Consider the following 18,579-nt stretch of genomic DNA (forward strand, 5'->3'; position numbering starts at 1 on the left):
ATAGTAATTTTGAATGACATCACATTAATTCAAGGCTAATCAACTAGCCAGACTATTGCTGTAGCTGGCTCTTTAAAGAGAAAAGAGAAAGATTTGGGAAATTTCATGTCCCCGCAAAGGCATATTTTGAGCACAGACTTTCCTTCTCTGCTTTACATATAAAACAGAATTTTGCCCATTTCTTTCAGACTAAGGAGACAGGTCAGGGGACCCCCTCCAGCTCCCCTCGAAATATAGATCCCAAGCTCTCAGCACCAGGGTCAGGGGCAAGCAGGTGGTGAAACAGGAAGTGAAAGGGTCAGCTGACAAACAGACCTTGTTTCCTACGGGTGCTCTGAGCTTTGCCTGACACTGCGATTCTCTCTGGGACAACAGTGCCCTCGGGGTCTGGGTGAGCTTCAGGCACTGAGGACTCCCAATGCCACCTTCACAGAGCTGTTTGGGGCCAAGTGGTGACAGGAGGCCATTTAACCCTTTGGGCATCAACACACTCTCACTGGCTGTAAGACCTGATAGATGCCAGGGGAGGCCTGAGCCCAGAATGCCAGAGACATCTGGTGGCACCAGCAAATGTGAGCTGTACTACAGTCTTTTTAGCGGGGGAAACAGTTAATATAAAATAGAGTCTTGGATTAACGTGGTTCATAAATGTAAGGTGTTGCTACTGAAGACCTCAACATCTACCCAGATATTTCAGGGTTTAATGTTGAGAGAATGCCTTGACAGGTGAGGAAGGGAGCAGGCACGTGAGTGGACCCAGTCCCTCCAGTGGGACAGATGGCATTGCCCAAGACCTCTGGAGTTTCACGCTCAGCTCTGATTACAGGCTGTGCAATAAGGTTGGCTGGGACCCAGCAGGGCAGAAGCACCAGGTGTTCCAGAATCTCTAAGTATGGCAACTTTTGCTGGTGTAGGGGCACCAGTGGCTCTGGGAGGCCAATGCGCTCTGTACGGGACATTCCTGATGTGAGACCAGAAAATCATGCAGTGTCCCCTTTGTTTCTCTCTGTAACTGGCCAACGCATTAAGCCCCAAGTACAAACCTAAACTCAGATTGTGAATTTCTAGGTCACAAGAGGACACGGATTAATCAGACTATTTACAACATGCTGTCAATACACACCAGAGGAAATAGGCCAGCCAATGCCAGTGACATTTTGTGGATTTCTTATAGCGTGTTTTGTCCATCCTTTACTTATTAAACATTCAAATCCTCTTCATGTCCTCTAAAACAGGATTCTGTGTCTGCTCACCCGCTGAGTTACCAGTAATTCAAGACATATGCCTGGAGCCACCCTGGGCTGGATGTCCCCAGGGCCTGGTTTCACCACATCATACACAACACACACAGACACACGCAGCAGGCCCAGCACCCACACCAGGCATGCATCACGCAGATGCTGTAGATATGCAGAGCCAGAAGCTTTTGCTGAGACTCAGTCCCTCAGCCGTAGCCCCGGAAGCCGTAAACTCTCCCTGCACAGTTGACCCACCACAGAATGCCTGGTTCTCACAAAGCATTTCCTGACGTTAACATGGCAAGAGACACCCCGTTTTTTGTTTGGGGAAACTGAGGCCCAGATGGAAGGGGTGGCGGGCCCAAAGTCATAGAATCTTGTTTAGCAGTGGGCCAAGGTTTTGGGTACCAGCAAAGACAGGTTTCTTCCCCAGCTACAGAGGAAAGGACTCTTTCTGGCCTCAGCTTTCTGCCCTCACTTAAGGAACAACCACTGCTCACCGCCATCCTCCTCACAGTCCTCCCGGTCCGAGGGTGGCAAGCTTAGAACCCTGGCTATCAAAGTCACACCCAGAAGGCATTCTTCTTGTCCACATGCTCACCTGTGTGGTTCTAAGGCGTAACAGTGCTGCCCTGACATTGGCCCATCCTGGCTTCCGACAGCCAATCGCTAAATATTCAAGAATCTTACTAGTCAGGTGTTTAAAGGGGGCATTTTGAAACTGACCATTGTGGGAGTATTTACGCCGTGGAAATCAGCAAATGCCAAATGCCATATATTAGGGATTTTTTTTGTTGTTGTTAGAGAAATAGTTTATCAATATATTACTGTTCGCCAGGAAGAACTACTCTGACTTCACTAAGACCTCAGGCCTTGGGGAACAGGAGATATTGTTCAGGATTCATAGTTGCAAACAATAAGAGCCAACCCTGGTAAGCAGAAATGGGACTCTTAGGGAGGATGTCAGGTCGCTTACAGAACCCGCAGGAAATGTGGAGTCGTGGGGATCAGGAAACGGACCGGAACGGACAACGGCAGGCAGCGTGTGCCAGCCCAGGCCACGGAAGGCACCGTACGTGGGAGACCGACTGGAGGCTGTCGAGGGCTGAGCGGGAAGGGAAGGCAGCTAGAAAGAAACAAGCAAAAATCATGTAGAATTAATCACATCACTGAGAGAAGAGAGAGCACGAGATTTAATATATATATGTAAACATACAGCATGCAAACACCTATAATAAAGCCTCCTCACATTCATTCTAGTTTATATAAAAAGAATCAGAGAAAGATCAAAGAACTTCTCAGTGTTTAATTATGCTTCTGAAATACAAAATGTTCGGGAATGACTTAATTGTCCAGGATGGGCTGGCGGGGAGGAAAAGCCGGCGGCCTGCTCTGCTCCCCTGGAAGCATGTGCCTTCACAACATGAGAAAGGACCTGAGCGTAACGAGTACCCGAGGCAGGAGGGCTGGTCTCGGGCTGATGTCACGTCTGAGCCTGTTGTTGGCTTTTGTCAGGGGACAGGAAGTGAGCCGCCGCTTTCCTCTCAGAGGCCGTGGTCGAGGCCGTGGTCGCAGCCCCGCCTGGGTTCTTTGGTCATCTCGGTAGACCCGGCCTTCAGAGCAGGATCAGAGCTCAGCCAGGCCCAGGCCGAGCGCAGACCTCTGGGACGTGCAGTGCGGGCTCAGAGTGAGGGGACACTGCACCCGTCGGCCTCGGAGCTAGACCTGTTGTTCCCTGAGCAAGCTGGGCTTGGACCTTTGAGTCCAGAGAACAAACCCTTGCAGCTAGAAGGTGTGGACTCCAATCCTACGGCCACCCAACCCACAGAGAAAGCCACCTGCTAAGCCTTGGGCATGGGGGGGGTGGCGGGGAGGCCACTCCAGCTCTTCCTCCTCCCCACTATGGCCACTGAAGTGCTCGGGCAATTCTAGAGACCTACATCTGGCCCATCACTGCACACACCGAACATCCCCCAAGAGCAGACAGGGGCCCTGTGTTCCCTTGTCCCTCCTTCTTTTCCTCCTCTCGAGTCTCATTCCCTCAAGATCAAGCCAAGTTCCTGGTAGCATGCCATATTAGGTAAGAGCTCACAAAGATTAAATGTGAAAAATGGAACCAGGTATGTACCCGAAAAAAAATGAAGAAAACATTTTATAATTCAAGGGGAAAGGCTATTTTTAGGCATGACACAAAACTTCAATATCCGTAAAATATGAGATTGATAAATTTGACTCGATTTCCTTTATATAGAGAAGAAAAACACCAAACAACAAATGAAAAGAGAAATTAAAACCTAGAAAAAATATTTGGAACTCATATCACAAGTAAAAAATTAATTTCCTTAATACTTACTAATAAGCTCATTTGGAGTTGAGGGATCTAATCAATAGTATCTCTTTTCTCACCAAAATTCTAAACGGTCTTGAAATAGACACAGGAATAGACAAATGGTGACCCTAAAATCATCTTTATTACTGGCAGAGCCTTTGGAGAATGTGCCTTAAGAGAGTAAGCAGTGAGCATCTTAATGCTGGACCCCAGAATGAAGCAGGCCTTTGGGGCCATCAGGATGGTAGGTTTGTGCAGCCAGAGGCCAAAATAAACACACAGGAGAGAGACGTGCAAAAGAGGGATTGGAGATGAGGACAAAATCTCACCAACTAGGAGACTGAACAAGTTAAATTCTTACAGCAGCGACAGGTCTGGGGACAAGGAAATGCATGCCTGCTGCTCAGAGCATGTTTCAGAGCTGGGAAGGAAGACAAAGGGCCTGTAAGCCCACAGCCTCCACCTCCTCGCTCCTGTAACAGGTGCTGAAATTGCCCTTCCATCCCACTAGAATCTGGAGAAAATCATGCTATGAGGAAACCATAGCAAAGAGAAATTGTTCACTGTCAGCCATTTATCAGTGGGAAGCCTCGGTCACATAGCTCCATTCCCAGAGCTGACAACTGCCCCACAATGCACAGCCCCTCTCAGGAGCAGGAATATCCAACACAGCCAAGGAATCGGTGTGGCTGCAGAAGCACATGGCATGCACTGCCCACAACGCCAGGCTGGTGTATCTCCACACATCTGTGAGTGTATGTGTGAAGCTGAGTTTATGCATCAGTTTGACTAGCCACGGAGTACCTGACATTTGGGCAAACATTCTGGGTATTTCTGGATGAGACTGACATTTGAATCGGTAGACTGAGTAAAGCAGATTGCCCTCCCCGATGTGAGTGGGCCTCATCCAATCAGTTGAAGGTCTTATGACTAGGACAGAAAGGCTGATACTTTCTTGAATAAGAGGGGACTCCTCCTGCCCCACTGCTCGAGCTGGGACATTGGTCTTTTCCAGCCTTCAGACCGAGACTGAAATGCTGGCGCTCACATGTGAGGGTCCGTTTGTGGGCAGCCACTGTTTTAAACTTTTCTGCCTTGCTTCACCTCCACCATGAGCATGGGGACAGCAGCAAGAGAAGAGGAAGGATTGTGGCCTTATTAATACTCTGGTGTACTTTGAAAATGGTTTCACTGACTTCAGACATCACTTCCATTACCAGAGATCTTTGCAGTTATAAATGCTACGTCTTGATCTGTCCAATTTACCTTCCTAATAGATCGTAATTACAAATCCAAGGGCCTACAGGGCCTACATAAACATCTGAAATGTAAGTGGTAGAGACTGTCGCAAGCTAGAGAGTTTGTACTCCACCAAGCACATTCGAATTCAAATCATTATTAAACACACCATTGCATAACCTCTGCAGCTGTCCAAGCTTAGTTACAATGAAAACTAAAGTTCAGATAAAAATAATGACAATCCATACCACAGCAATTAATAACCAGGAACTTTTCTAAGATAGAGAGTGAAATAATTTTTACAACAATCCCTGAGGGAGGTGCTACTATTATTCATTTTACAGGTGAGAAAACTGAGGCACAGAAAGGTTAAGTAGCTTACCTAAGGTCACACAGCCTAGTAAAAGCACAGTCAGAACTTGAACTTAAGTAGTCCATTTGCAAAGTCACTTAAATTGGGCTTCTTATGAATTCGAGAGCTGCAAGGGAACCGGGCTCTGCTGCATGGTGGTCATGACTATCAATGTCTCTGTCTCTGTCTCTATGAAATGACCTGGAATCCTGAACACACATCAGGGATTTTCAATCCCTACAGAGTAGGAGTCTCCAACCCCTGGGTTGCAGACCGGTACCGGTCCTTGGCCCGTTAGGAACCATGGACTGCAGAGCAGGGCTGCACCGGGCTGCAGAGCAGGATGTGAGCGGCAGGTGAGCCAGCAAAGCTTCATCTGTATTTGCAGCTGCTCCCCAGCGCTAGCATCACCGCCTCAGCTCCACCTCAGATCATCAGGCATTAGTTTCTCATAGGAGCACTGATCCCTGGTGCCAAAAAGGCTGGGGACCACTGCTATAGAGAACCAATCCCCATGAAGAAATTCTCTCTTTTCTCAAAAAACTTGGTGGATTCACTGGATAATTGTCTCTGTTCTCTAATTCCCTCAGTGTAGATGGACAGTGACCAGCAAAAGCCAATGTCTTTCTGATTTGAAAGCCAAGGCCTCATTGTAGCAGGTCACCTACATTGTGGAGGATGTTCTCCACAGAGCTGTGTGACCTTGGGCAAGTCCCCAAGCCGCGCTGGTCTTCACTCGTAAGAGGATCAGGCTGGAGGAGATAATCTCTCAGGTTCATCTGGGCCCAGAAGACAAAGTTAAAAATAGGGTCTCAGGGCTTGTCTTAGCTGGGGCCACAGTAACAAAATACCATAAACTGGGTGTCTTAAACAACAAATATTTATTTCTCACAGTTCAGGAAGTTGGTTAAGTTCAAGATCAAGTTCCGACAGATTCAGTGTCTGGGAAGATTTGGTGTCAAACCCTCTTTCTGGTTTGCAGATGGCCACCTCTTTGCTGTGTCTTCATAGGGCAGAAAGAGAGGACTCTGGTCTCTTTCTCTTCCTATAAGGGCACTAATCGAACATGGGGCTCCACATGACCTCACGTAAACCTAATTATTCCACATCCACAAAAACCATCACATTAAGGATTAGTTTCAAATTATGAGTTTTGGGGGTCACGTTCAGTCCATAGCAGGGCTAGTAGATGAGTACAGCTGCTGAGAACACATCTTGAAAGGGTATGTCGTGTTTACCACACCCCCTTATAAGAGCTCCCTGTTCTTTCTTTCTCAGCTAATGGCATGTATTATAATTCTGGGGACCCTCAGTCCTCTGTCTCAAGTTTCCACCCCCAGCCATTGCGTAGACTGAGCCTTCACGCCCATTCTTTGGGGAGCATGAGAACTTTGAGCACAAGCCAGAGGGTAACTGGAAACCCCTTAACTCTTCTGGTCCCCAGCTTTGCCCCCTAAGGACCTGCAGATTCGAGTTTCTTATTACTCTCATTTGCTAAAAGCCAAATAAAGAACTTGCACCTGAAAAACACAGAACCTTGTATGGTACTTGGAGCTCTGGGGTGTAAAACTGGAGGTTAATCTTATACTTCTGCACAGGAGAGAGAGCCGAGGAACCAGAGAAGATTTCCAAAGCATACAGCTGGCCCTGGATATCTTCCCAGCTCTGCCGGAGAAGGAAGAGTGGGTTGCTCCCCAAGGGCCAGGCAGCCAACGCCTCCGCAGGCGAGGGGTCCAGCCAGAGGAGTCCCATAGCCCGAGGCCCCTGGAAGACAGGAAGCCTGGCATATCGGTCGGGCAGGATGCTGCTGCGGCCTGGAGCCACTGCCCACCACTGGCTGGTGGTGGCACTTTAAACCTCTCCAAAGGGCATGGCTTATGCCTCTCGTGACCATACAAACAGCCAAAAGAGATGTTTAAGGGATCAGTGATCTAGGTATCTACACTGCTCCACAATTTTTCTGAACTGAATGGTATTAAACAATGATCAGTTATTGTTGTTATTATTGCTGTTGTTGTTGTTGTTGTTGTTGTTATATTATTATTATTATTATTATTATATTATTTCTCATGGTTCCATGTCTTGACTGCACTCACCTAGGTGGTTCTCACCCAAGTCCCTTAAGTGACTGGCCAGGCAGTGGCTGGAGCAGGAGAAGCCCTGAGGCTTCCTCCTTCACAATGTCTAGCATTGGGGGAAACTGGGCCCTCAAATGAACATCTCCAGCATGAGCTCTCCATGTGGCCTGGACTCTCTTATTCCAGTCTTGATGGGAAATAAGCAAAACAAGGTTAAAGCCATGGATTCCATGAATCCAGTCTCACTTGGGAGATGGCACCAAAAAAAATCGAGAAAAACTAAAGAACCAAGGAGACAGCACAAGGCAGGCAGTGTAGACAAAGGGGATGAGATGAGTTGACTTCAGCCCAGAGGAGAGGTGATGTTCCCAGAGCATATCCTGGGAGTGCGGCACACACTTCACACCACTGGCACTATCGGCAGTGCTGCTTCTCTTCCCATTGCTGTTAGTGAGTGTGTTTCCTTTGTTTGCATTTATTTTGTTCTGCTTTGCTGTCAAACTGGGGTGAGTACAGCAGGTGATGAAGGTAGTGTTTGTCCCCCATAGCAGCAGTTGAGGGAAGTAACCTAGGATGAGCTAATTCTCTGACCACCTTTAATCATTAATTCTCATGGGGGTTGAAGTTGACACACTTGAGGGAGACAGAGCAGCCCAGAGCTGGAGTTTAGGATAAAGGGACTGGCACCAGCACACGAGGTCCTGTCTAAGGTATCTGGGGCCTGAAACAGCCCAAGGGGAGTCCAAGCCGAATCCCTAGGCAGTACTGAGCATCAGCAGCTTAGCAAACTAAGCTCAAACTGAGCTCAAAGCATACGCACTGGCCTATGAGTAAGAAGCAGCCAAGGGCCAGAGATGCACTGAAATGAGAATTGAACAAGATGAGTAAGGAGAGCTGGGTATGCAGTGCCTGGTTTTGCCTTGATTGGACTTTAGCCATGGGGTTTGGAATGAGTCAGGCTGTCTGCCAAGAAGCCTGATCTCTGCTTAAATAATAGCAATGATAGTAAAGATTCACTGAGTGCCTACTGTGTGGCAGGCACTCTGCCAAGCATTTCTGCTCATATTCCCTTTAGTCTTCTGAACAACCCTCAAAGGCAGGGGTCCCCAACCCCCTGGCCGCAGACTGGGACAGGCCTGTTAGGAACTGTGCAGCACAGCAGAAGGTGAGCAGCAGGTGAGCGAAGCTTCATCTGTGTTTGCAGCCGCTCCCAGCACGAGCATCACCGCCTCAGCTCCACCTCAGATCATCGGGCATTAGATTCTCTTAGGAGCACTGGTGCCAAAAAGGTTGGAGACTGCTGCTATAAGAGGTTATTTCCATTTAATAGACGAGAAAACTGAGGCTCAGAGAGGTGAAAGTAAGTGTTCGTGATGAACAGTTAACTATGACCCTTGGCAGTGGGGCACTGCCCAAACAGGTGCTTTCACTGGGGCCATAATGTAATGCCTACAATGCACCTGTGATGGTGAGGTATTTTTCCTTTTTTTCCCCAATGAGAAAATGGAAACTAAGCGACTTGCCTGAGGTCCAACAAAGCTGTTTAGCGGGAAAGTAGGGACTTAAACCTGTTCTAATTCCCCAATCCAAGCTTTTCTCACTATTCCAAAGGGTCTTACTTGAGGGGTGTCCTTCCCTGCAGCCCAGAGTGGCCTGGCACAAAGTAAGGATGCAAAACGGAGCTGCATATCGCCCCAGCAGGGAAAAGAAAGCAGATCCTTAACGGAGGTGAAGGGAAGGGCAGGGAGCAATGCTAACCATATGCCATCTCCCATTTTTCACTTACAAAACAAAAAAGCGCCTTGTCATTGTTTGAATCCCCTGTCCTGCAGGAGGAAGGGAGCAGGTACCTCCAAAGATCTGGGCACCTGCTCTCCTCACCGTCTGCTTCCAATCTGTTATCTGGCTTGGCACATGTCTCCTGTTCCCGGGATGTTTCAAGGGGCCTTCCTAGCTGGGTCCAAAGAAAGCATTCATTTTGATTCCCGAAAAGAGGAGCATCTGCTAGCCTGGATTGTGGGAGAGCCCATAATCCCTGCATTTTACCTCCTATTAGCCTTCTTCTCCAGGAAAGAAATGTCCTGCTCTTTAAAATTGAGGCCATAAAATTGTGACAGCTTGCTTGCAAACAGAGCTCATTCCAGAACATGAAACAGCCCTTCAGATAAAATATACAACTCAGGTGTGGGAGTGAGAGGACCGGGGTCTTAAAACCGAATCATTTGTTAGTACGTTTGGTTTTATGGCTCTGCCTGGGCAGTTCCCTACTGTAGAGCATCTCCAGTTCCAACATTTCGGACATATTTCCCATTAGCCCTTTATTTGAAATTTTATGCTTCCTCTCATAAAAACCTTTAGCAGATTAATGTGCTTGGGATGTTTATTTAGAAGTACAGCTGGTCTTCCTTCGAGTTGCTTTTATTGTGGGGTTGCCTGAGTGTGCCCTTTGTGCAGCAGCAAAAGGGTGGGACTGCAACCCAGCAACCAGCATTATCTCAGAGATGAGGGGACACATGGGGGGGCATGATGGAGGACATCAGGCAGGCCTTTGAGTTTTGCCATGTGATGAAGCACTCGAGGGCCACCATGTGCATCGAGAATGGGCTGTGCATGGATGGTGGATATGAAGGGAACCGGAGCCAGCCATCTTCGTCTCCCTGACGGACCTGTCCTGTGGGCTCGTCCCTTCAGCACGTCAGGACTAGCTTGACTCCGTTCGATCAGGAGCTGTTCTCCTTCGAGGTGAATAAGAGGGCCAAGTACTGACCAAGATTGCTGGTCTCCCTGAAACCTTGGGTAAACAGCCATCACTTCTTTTACAAGATGCATGATGATCAAATGTCTTGTAATGTTCTAAACTTATACCACTCTTTCCTACATCCTCCTGTTTTATTATTTTTGCACTAAAGACGAGCAATTTCATTATTTTTTAAGGCCATGTCTTTATCATGGTTTGGGGGGTGTGTGTGTGTGTGTGTGTGATTTTATTAAGGACCACCAGATTGCATGTTCTTATTGTACTTTTGGCTTCATAGGTCTCACGCTGTATAGGAACACTATTTAACAACATCACTGATGATGTTCCCCTGCCCTCTGCCACCTGTCCCCAGGACTGGAGGCAGCTCTGCCTGTGGATTGTTAGAAAGTTCTGCCTTCTGTTGGCCTCAGATTTGCCTCTTGGCAAGTTTCCTATCTTGCAAGTCCTACTCCTACACTCTGGCGCCACATTGTGTGTTTCCTTCCCTTCTTCCCTTTGAGCAATTTGGGGGACATGACTAGTGCCCTCAAATCATCCTTTCCCCAGGCCGTATGTCTTGGTGCCTCCCATGTTCTGAGTGAAGATCCAAATGAGTGTTGACCTTGAAGTCTTTTCCGACCTTCCCCAACTGGTGGGGTCTTCTGTCAGCGAGACCACTAAGAGTTTGTCACACATGCCAGCTATTATGCAGTTACTTACTCTTGGCAAAGGCCTTTCTTGAGCCCATGCTTCTGGGCTCCAGGAAGAAACACTTTTTATCAGTCAGATGTTTCTTGATTACTCAGACATTATCAGACAGCAGACACTGACACCAAAGAAAGAAGGAAAAACTTTACACCAAATGGCAAGAAACTGATACGCTCTTACTTGCTCTTGCTCTCTTGTTCTCAAAAATGCTCGGTAACATCCAATAGCACAAGGAAATGAGGTCACAGGTACGCACACAGGCATGCACACACACATGCTCACGCACACACACATACTCAGCCCCGAGTTCCTAAGAGCTCTGCTGCTCCCCAACTTACTTCAAGGGAGTTAATTCACTTGCTGAGTAAGGCTATTTGCTGTGTCTTGCTCATCAAGATGTCAAGTGAAACAGAGCCAACCGCCTTCCCACAGAAGATTCTGTAGCCAATGCTGAGTGACCTGAGGGACTGAGTAATACCACGTGTATGTATGTGTGGGGATGTGTGAGCACATACGTGGGCTGGGGGTGCAGCGAGGCATGCAGTCTTGAGGGAGGCAGGCTCCAAACAGATCTTGAGATTGCATGTGTCCTATATAACATACCCAGGGAAAATTCTAGGGCTCCCGTAACCTTCTCCATGGTGTGGGCAACGGGCTGGTGGCATCAAGCCAGGAGGAAGGGAAGTGAGGAACATGACTCCTTGGGGTCTGGCGACAGTGGTTGCAGCCCCTACAAGTGGCCAAAGGGGGTCAAAATCCTGTCTCTCTCCTCCAGAGAAGGACAACGAGCAGCTCCGGGCTGTGCCGCATGCAATGCATTATCCGCAGGCAGCCTCCTCATCCCTGACTGAAGCTCTATCCACTGCAGACCCCTCCGGTCTGTTTTCATGACCTTTTCTGTATCCAGGCCAGCCCTCTTCTGAGTTTGTGTAGTCAACTTTTAAAAAGTAGGATTGCTGCACAGTTAACAAAGACAGAGGGATTTTTTTATTTTAATTTACTTTTATCAAAAAATGTAGAAAGCACCATTGTATGGTCCCTTTACCCTGTGCATGGCATTAGGTTTATCATTCCTTCTCATCGAGCTGGACTTTTTTTGAGATTATGTCTAAACTATACGTGACAATTAATGGATGTGAGGAAACAGTGTCAGCCTCGTGGGAGAGTGGGGAGGAGTAGTGAGCTCAGGCACGAGAAGTGCTTCATACGTCTCCATGTGCTGGGTGCACTGAAACTGTTGGCCTGATTCTTCCCACCAGGCCCCCACTCCCTCCCATCTGGACCGCCATGGACATCCTTTGCTGCTATGAGGGGCTCCTGACTCAACCCCAAATCCTGTCTCCTGGAGGTTGAGAAAGTTACGGCACCCCACTGGGGCTGATTCCCATGTGCTCAATGAAGGGACGCTGGGGGTATCGAAAAAGGAGACAACTCTGAGTTCCCCTCCAGCCTCACATTCTACCAGTCACCGATCTTGCCTTGTCTATCAGTCCTCTGGACAAGGGACCCTATAGGTGACCAGATCTTTCACGGGAGTATGACCAGATCTGCGTGGGGCATACGATATTCACACAAGTGAAAACAAGTCACCTCCTTTGCAGGTTCTGGGCTGCAAAAGGTGAAGGGAACGCCATGAATTCTCTAGTTCAAGTTTCACTTTAGATTAGAAGAAAAACCGCAGAAAAATAAACCGTGTCAATCAGCCCTGCTGTGTAAACAAGTGGTTGATGATAACTCATGAGACGGTTTGCATTTCTTTATGGAGTGGCCAGCGACAAGGATCCAAAAACAAACCTTCTCTTTTACGGTTATTTGGAAAAAGAACAAGGAAAGCATTTGTTTTACTTCTGAGAGCTGCTACAACCAGCCCCTCGCTCTCCAAAAAGCTTCTCCGAGCAACAAGTCTGTGGCTCTCCTACTGCCTAGACCAGCTCTGGAGTCCGCCAGCGGTCTGCAGGGGGCTGGAGTGAGGCCTCGTGGATGGCCCTGGCTCCCCCAAGCCCTCACCCTCAGACACATGACGGGATCTCCTCCTCAGGGCCTTGCTATCCCACAAGACACCTTTTTGCAAATTAGGAAAAGACAGCCCCTATCTTTCTGATGCAACTCTGGCTTGGCAGGCAGACAGAATTATCTGCAAATTAGAAAAAGGTGCCTCACCTCGAGATCAGTGGTCTGCAAACTCTATCAAGGGCCAGATGGTAAATATTTTAGACATGCAGGTCATTAGGTCTCTGTCACAACTACTCAACTCCGCCACTGTCACACGAAAGCTGCCATTGATGGCACATCAGTGAATAGGTGTGTCTGCGTTTCAAAATATTTTTATTTATAAAATCAGGCAGCGGATTGGACTTGGCTTGTGGGCTATTGTTTCCAAGACCCCTGACCCCCAACCCCGCAATGGCTGCAGCCCAGCACCAAAGTTTGGCAAATGCAACACAGGCTAAAACCCATCTGGCCCTTTGACTAGATACTCCTGTGGCAAACCTACACAATCCCACATGGCAGCCCTGCCTCTGAATTCCCAAGACGCTAGGGACCTATGGGGGCAAATTTCTTGGACCTAGAATGGACCACCTCAGTGAATCTTAGCATCCTCTATCCCCCACCAACACTCTCCTGCTCCAACAGCCTTCAGATCTGGGGGTCACGTCAATCAGAGTGCCACCTCTTACAGACCCTTCCTTATTCCACTAAGTAGCCCCAAGCCAGTGAGCTGCACTGAGCATAGCTTTGCAAACCAGACTTCTATTACTTAAAGAGATAAAAACAAGGTCTACAAAGACAGGAAGTCCAGCAGAGCCAGATCATAGTAGGGCTTCTCAGATAAGCAAAGCTGCCTGTCTCCTGAGACCGCTTCTTTGGCAAAACACCGATTAACCATTGAATAATTCGCTGGAGTGGAAGCTTATGACAGTTGGCAGAAACAAGTTATTTCTGGACATTTTCCAGTTTTTCCCAACCAGTCTTCCAATTATTATTAAGATATGGTAGTGGCTTCATGCAAACCATGGGCAGTCCACAACCTTGCAATACCAGCAAAGTGGAGAGAACACCCATTTCCTACAGCACCAAGGAGCAGCAGTTCCTGAAAACACTGGTCTAACTTTAAGTGGAATACTCTGTTATATTGCTCACCCTTCATTTGACCTTCATAAATGTCGAAACCTTACCATCCTGCATCCTGACATTTAATTCTTTCCTGTCATCTAATGAGGCCACATTTGGTCGGAAGGTCACTTGTCACTTACAACATGGAAAGAGACATATCATTTTAATGAAGCTCCTAATTCAGAGCAAGTCATGAAATCGTGGACAAGATTACAACACTTGCTGGCCCGGGGACAATGGCGGCCCTCGGACTTAGCCAGGCCTTTGTGGGATCACACTAAAAGAATGAAAAACAACCAGGGAGGCTGGCATTCCTGCGTAAGGAGCAGAGTCTGGCCGATGTCACTCTAAATTCAATTATCCAGAAGAAAGTGTGGATTCATGTTAATATATTTTACAAGGTCCTATAATTTATCATCCTTTGTTTTTCTTTATGAATAACAGATTTTTCCTTGGTTAAAAAGCACACGGAGGGTTGGTTGGACGGGAGCAGGACCAAGAGCCACTGTTTTTTTCTCAGTGGAACGGGAGGTCATACAAATTCCTCTCCCTAAGAGAGCTTGGGAAAAGCTCGATGAGAAGTGCTTGAAAGTACGTGGCAGAGACACGGGGTGCAGATGTGCCCACACTTCACAGCGGGGGAAGGAAACCAGGTGAATGGAACCCGCTAGACAGTACTGATGGTTGAGAGTGACTCCAAGTACAGTCTTTCTGAGCAGCCAGAGGGACTGTCCAGACCCAGAATCCAGCTCAAGTAGACATGAGCCTGTACGCAGCAGTGAGGGTTTGACGTCAAGGACGTGGGGCTTGGACTCGGTCAGGGGAGGCAAACCCCTTTCAGATGACCCGTTCCTGACTTGCCACTGTGCTTTTTCAGTCATCATTTTAGAACCCCAGTCTCTGGCAGGGGCCAAAGTCTGCCCACAGACCCCTGACAGCAAGGCTTCCTGCCACGGCACACACTCCCTGCTTACCAACACACACCCGGAGATGAGATTTCACACTGGCCTCTTTCATGGCCCTGAGGTCAAAATCACCCTCTGGTTTGGCCAGAAAATAGAGCACCATGATGTAATTGATGCAAATTGGGTAAGAAGTACCTGCTGGGGACTTTGGTATAAGATGTGAAAAAGTGCTGTCAGCTCTTTAGGAGAGGGAGCTCCAGAGAGGGAGGGGGATTCTCCCATTCAGCTGACAGAGGTCTGCCTGAGGAGGAGAATGGGCTCTAAAAGGAAGGGCAGGGGACATCACACAGACTGAGGGCCAGCCTGGTGAGCTTTCCTCACAGTGACTGGGACAGAATGCATTTTCCAAAGATGAACACAACAGTGTCTCCCACCCACATGCTTTTCTGCAATCTGATCTGGGCACTCTCCCACCCCTTTGGATCTAAGAGGGCCCTTGCCAGCTTTGACAAGTAGACTGTGGTGAAGATAGCACTAGGCCAGTTCTACTTCCCACCTTGGGCATGCTGGTTCTGGGGATGCTCCCTCTGGGAAATCAGCCACCCTGCTGTGAGAAGCTCAAGCCACTTGGAGAGGCCAAATACAGCTGTTCCACTTGAGTCAACAGCCCCACTGAACTCCCAGCTGATGGCCAGCATTACCTGCCAGTTACAGAAGTGAGCCATGCCAGATGTCCAGCCCAGCTGAGCCTTCAGATAACAATAGTTCTAACCATCATCTGACTACAGTCACAGGGGAGACTCCCAGGGAGAACCATCTTGCTGAGCCTGGTCAACCCACAGAACCTTGACAGAAAATAAGGATTTACTGTTTGAAGCCACTAGGTTTCAGATTGGTTTGCTGCCTATGAATAGATAACCAAAATACATGATATGGTATGTAGGAGCACTGACCGATCAGGATGGAAGATGACTGGCAATAGGGCTGGAAAAGGGTCCCCAGAGACCTCCGGCTGTTTACCCTTTGATTTCTGGATTGTGAAGAGGTGCAGCAATTACTGAAGGGGGAGGGGCCACAGTGGCAGAAGGGCACTCGGGGAGGTTAGGGCAGCAAATGTCTCAGTATTTTCGCACCAGTCATGACATACTCATGAGCTGATTGATGGGCAGCATCCCTGGCCTCCTTCGCCCTGGAATTCATGCCTACATCCTTGCTGGAATCTGTAGGATGTAAGAAGTCAAATATGCCCAGATCAGGACAAGTAAGTAGGCACCACTCCTGCGATCCAAGAGTCCCCTGAGAACCCAACACTTCACCTTTTTAGAACTCTTTCTATCTATGATTGCATTGGATCTTTACAATGGTCCTGGGAAACAAATGTTACTGGTCTTCATTTGACAGGTGAGAAAATCCAAGGCCCAGAGAAATTGAAGAACAGAGGTAATAACGGGAAATTATTGGTCAGGACACTATTTCAAGTTCTGGGTGTGACCCCACCTCAGCCTGAGACCTTAAGCCAATGCTACAACTTCTTAGAGCTTCCTCATCTCAAAAGTGAGGGAAATAGAAAGATGATCCCCTAGGTTACATCTCACATCACCACTCTCTGACTTTGTGACTTGCTTGAGGTCACCAGAAAGAGAATGGCATAATCAGAACATGGTCTCAAGGCCCCCGACTTCTTGTCTGGTGCTCACGTGAATGCCCCCACAGCTGCCTTCCTGAGACATCTCAGCATCATTATACAGTGGGGCAGCCAAACCCTCTCCCCAGCTCTTGGATAGGGGAATGTCTGCTTGTGTCTCTGGCCCTGGGTCTGATACCCAAGGACCAAATCTCCACCCTCGTGCTTTGTAGGGGAGTACGTATGGGGATGAGGAGAGAGGAGGATGGGGTGAGAGATGAGGTGGGGGCTCACTCAGAATCTCAGCCAGATCTGCCCAGGCTAGCTCTGAGTAAATCCTTCAGTCACCACACAGGAAGCTGCTAATCTGGGCAGACACTGTCTCATTCAGGGGTCCAGGGCCCCTGTGCTGACCTAGTCCTAAGGCAGCATCAGGAGGTGATGAATCTCTCCTGAGATTGTGTGGTTTCCAGGAAAGCATTCCAGAATCTGAAACCGGCTTCAAAGGAATGCGTATCTGCTCACTCCCACCCTGGCTGGGAACCAGCCCAGGGCACCTTATTCTTATTAAGCTGGAGATGTCTTGGACACTAAGCTTGAAAAATGCATCGAGGATTTCAACACAGATGGGGAATGGTGTGACTATGCCGAAAACCCCATTGTTGGCAGCACTAGATTTTCTCTGAAAGATATTTTGGACAAGTAATTTAATTCCTCTCCATCTCACATTTTCCAACTTTGAAATGGAAATGAGAATTTTTTTTGTCTTATAACCTTCCTATACCTGTGAGGCTGGATGGAGCAGAGTGGGAGCTGAAGCTTCCATTACCTGCTGCTAGACGATGCAATATATCCAACACCAGAATCAAGTATGGGGGAGAATCTCCAGGTAGAGAACAAAGAAGAGTGTCCAAAATGGGGTGGCAGAAGACAGGGGGACTGAAGTGAGAATCAGGTTAGAGAATCTGGAAAGATCAGGTTGGATGGAGCAAATGTGATTGGATAGTAATATGGACAAATTCCTGAGAAGGGCACCCACAGCCCTGCTCCTCCACACCCTGAGTGCATGTGTGTGGTGAGCACAGTGAGAAGGAGGGGCACCTGGGCCATTAAGGCCACTAGAAAGGGTGAGGTTATTCTTTATTTGTTATTTATTTACCCTCATCCAGATCTGGGGGTAAGGCTCATAGTGGGCATCCCATCTTGTGATGGTTAACTTTACATATCGACTTGACTAGTCCATAGTATCCAAGTATTTAGTGAAACATTAGTCTAGATGTTGCTGTGAAGGTATTTTTTGTATGACATTTAAATCAGTAGTCTTTGAATAAAGCAAATTATCCTCCAAAATGTGAGTGGGCCCCATTCAATCAGTGCAGGGCCTTAAGAGAAAAAAAGATTAACGTACCCCAAGAAAGAAGGAATTGTGCTTCCAGATTGCCTTTGGACTCGAGACTGCCACATCAACTCTTCCCCAGTCTGTTGACCAGCCCTGAAGATTTTGGTCTTGCCAAGCACCATAATCACATGTGCCAATTCCTTAAAAGAAATCTCTCTATATATATATATAAATCTACATCAATGTCTATAGAGTCTATATCTATATACAGTCATGCATCACTTAAAGACAGGGATACATTTTGATAAATGTGTCATTCGGCAATGTCATCACCATGAGAACGTCATAGAGTGCACTTACACAAACCTAGGTGGCACAGCTTACTGCACACCTGGGCTCTATGGGATAGCCTGTTGCTCCTAGGCTAATGCCTCTATAGCACATTACTGTGCTGAATACCGCAGGCAATTGTTGCACAGTGAGAAGTATTTGTGTATTGAAACATAGAAAAGTTACACTAAAAATATGGTACAAAAGATAAAAAATGGTACCCCTGTATGGTATGGGGCACTACCGCTGGCCTTGACCTCTCTGCTGAGCTCCAGAACTATGTACCCAACTCCTACTGGACAACTCATCTGGAAGTACCACTGCCACCTCACACTCAACATGTATCAACTGAGCTTATCATCCTCCCTCCTCAAAACAAAACAACAACAACAACAACAAAAAAAAACCCCTGCTGCTTCTCCTGGTGAATGACGTTACCATCTACACAGTTTTTCAAGTCATCAGTGTGAGAGTCAAGGATAATTCCTCTCCTCCCCTGGCCCCCAAATCCAATAACCACTGAGTCCCACTGACGATGCCTCTTAGGATTTTCCCATCAATGAAGTCACTGCCCAAATTCAGTGCT

The 18,579-nt window shown here is 47.8% G+C and overlaps 1 long non-coding RNA gene across 1 annotated transcript in view; it reads right to left on the reverse strand.

Annotated features, from left to right (window-relative positions):
• Positions 1–446: 446 nt before the first annotated feature.
• LOC120621910 (uncharacterized) overlaps positions 447–18,579 on the reverse strand; it is a 73,619-nt gene continuing 55,486 nt past the window's right edge. The window contains exon 4 of the long non-coding RNA XR_005658338.1: positions 447–2,364. This is a non-coding gene — a long non-coding RNA (uncharacterized LOC120621910). The remainder of the gene's footprint in view (positions 2,365–18,579) is intronic.

The sequence above is a fragment of the Pteropus medius genome, unplaced genomic scaffold, assembly GCF_902729225.1.
Source record: "Pteropus medius unplaced genomic scaffold, Ma_sr-lr_union100, whole genome shotgun sequence".
NCBI classification, from domain to species: Eukaryota; Metazoa; Chordata; class Mammalia; order Chiroptera; family Pteropodidae; genus Pteropus; species Pteropus medius.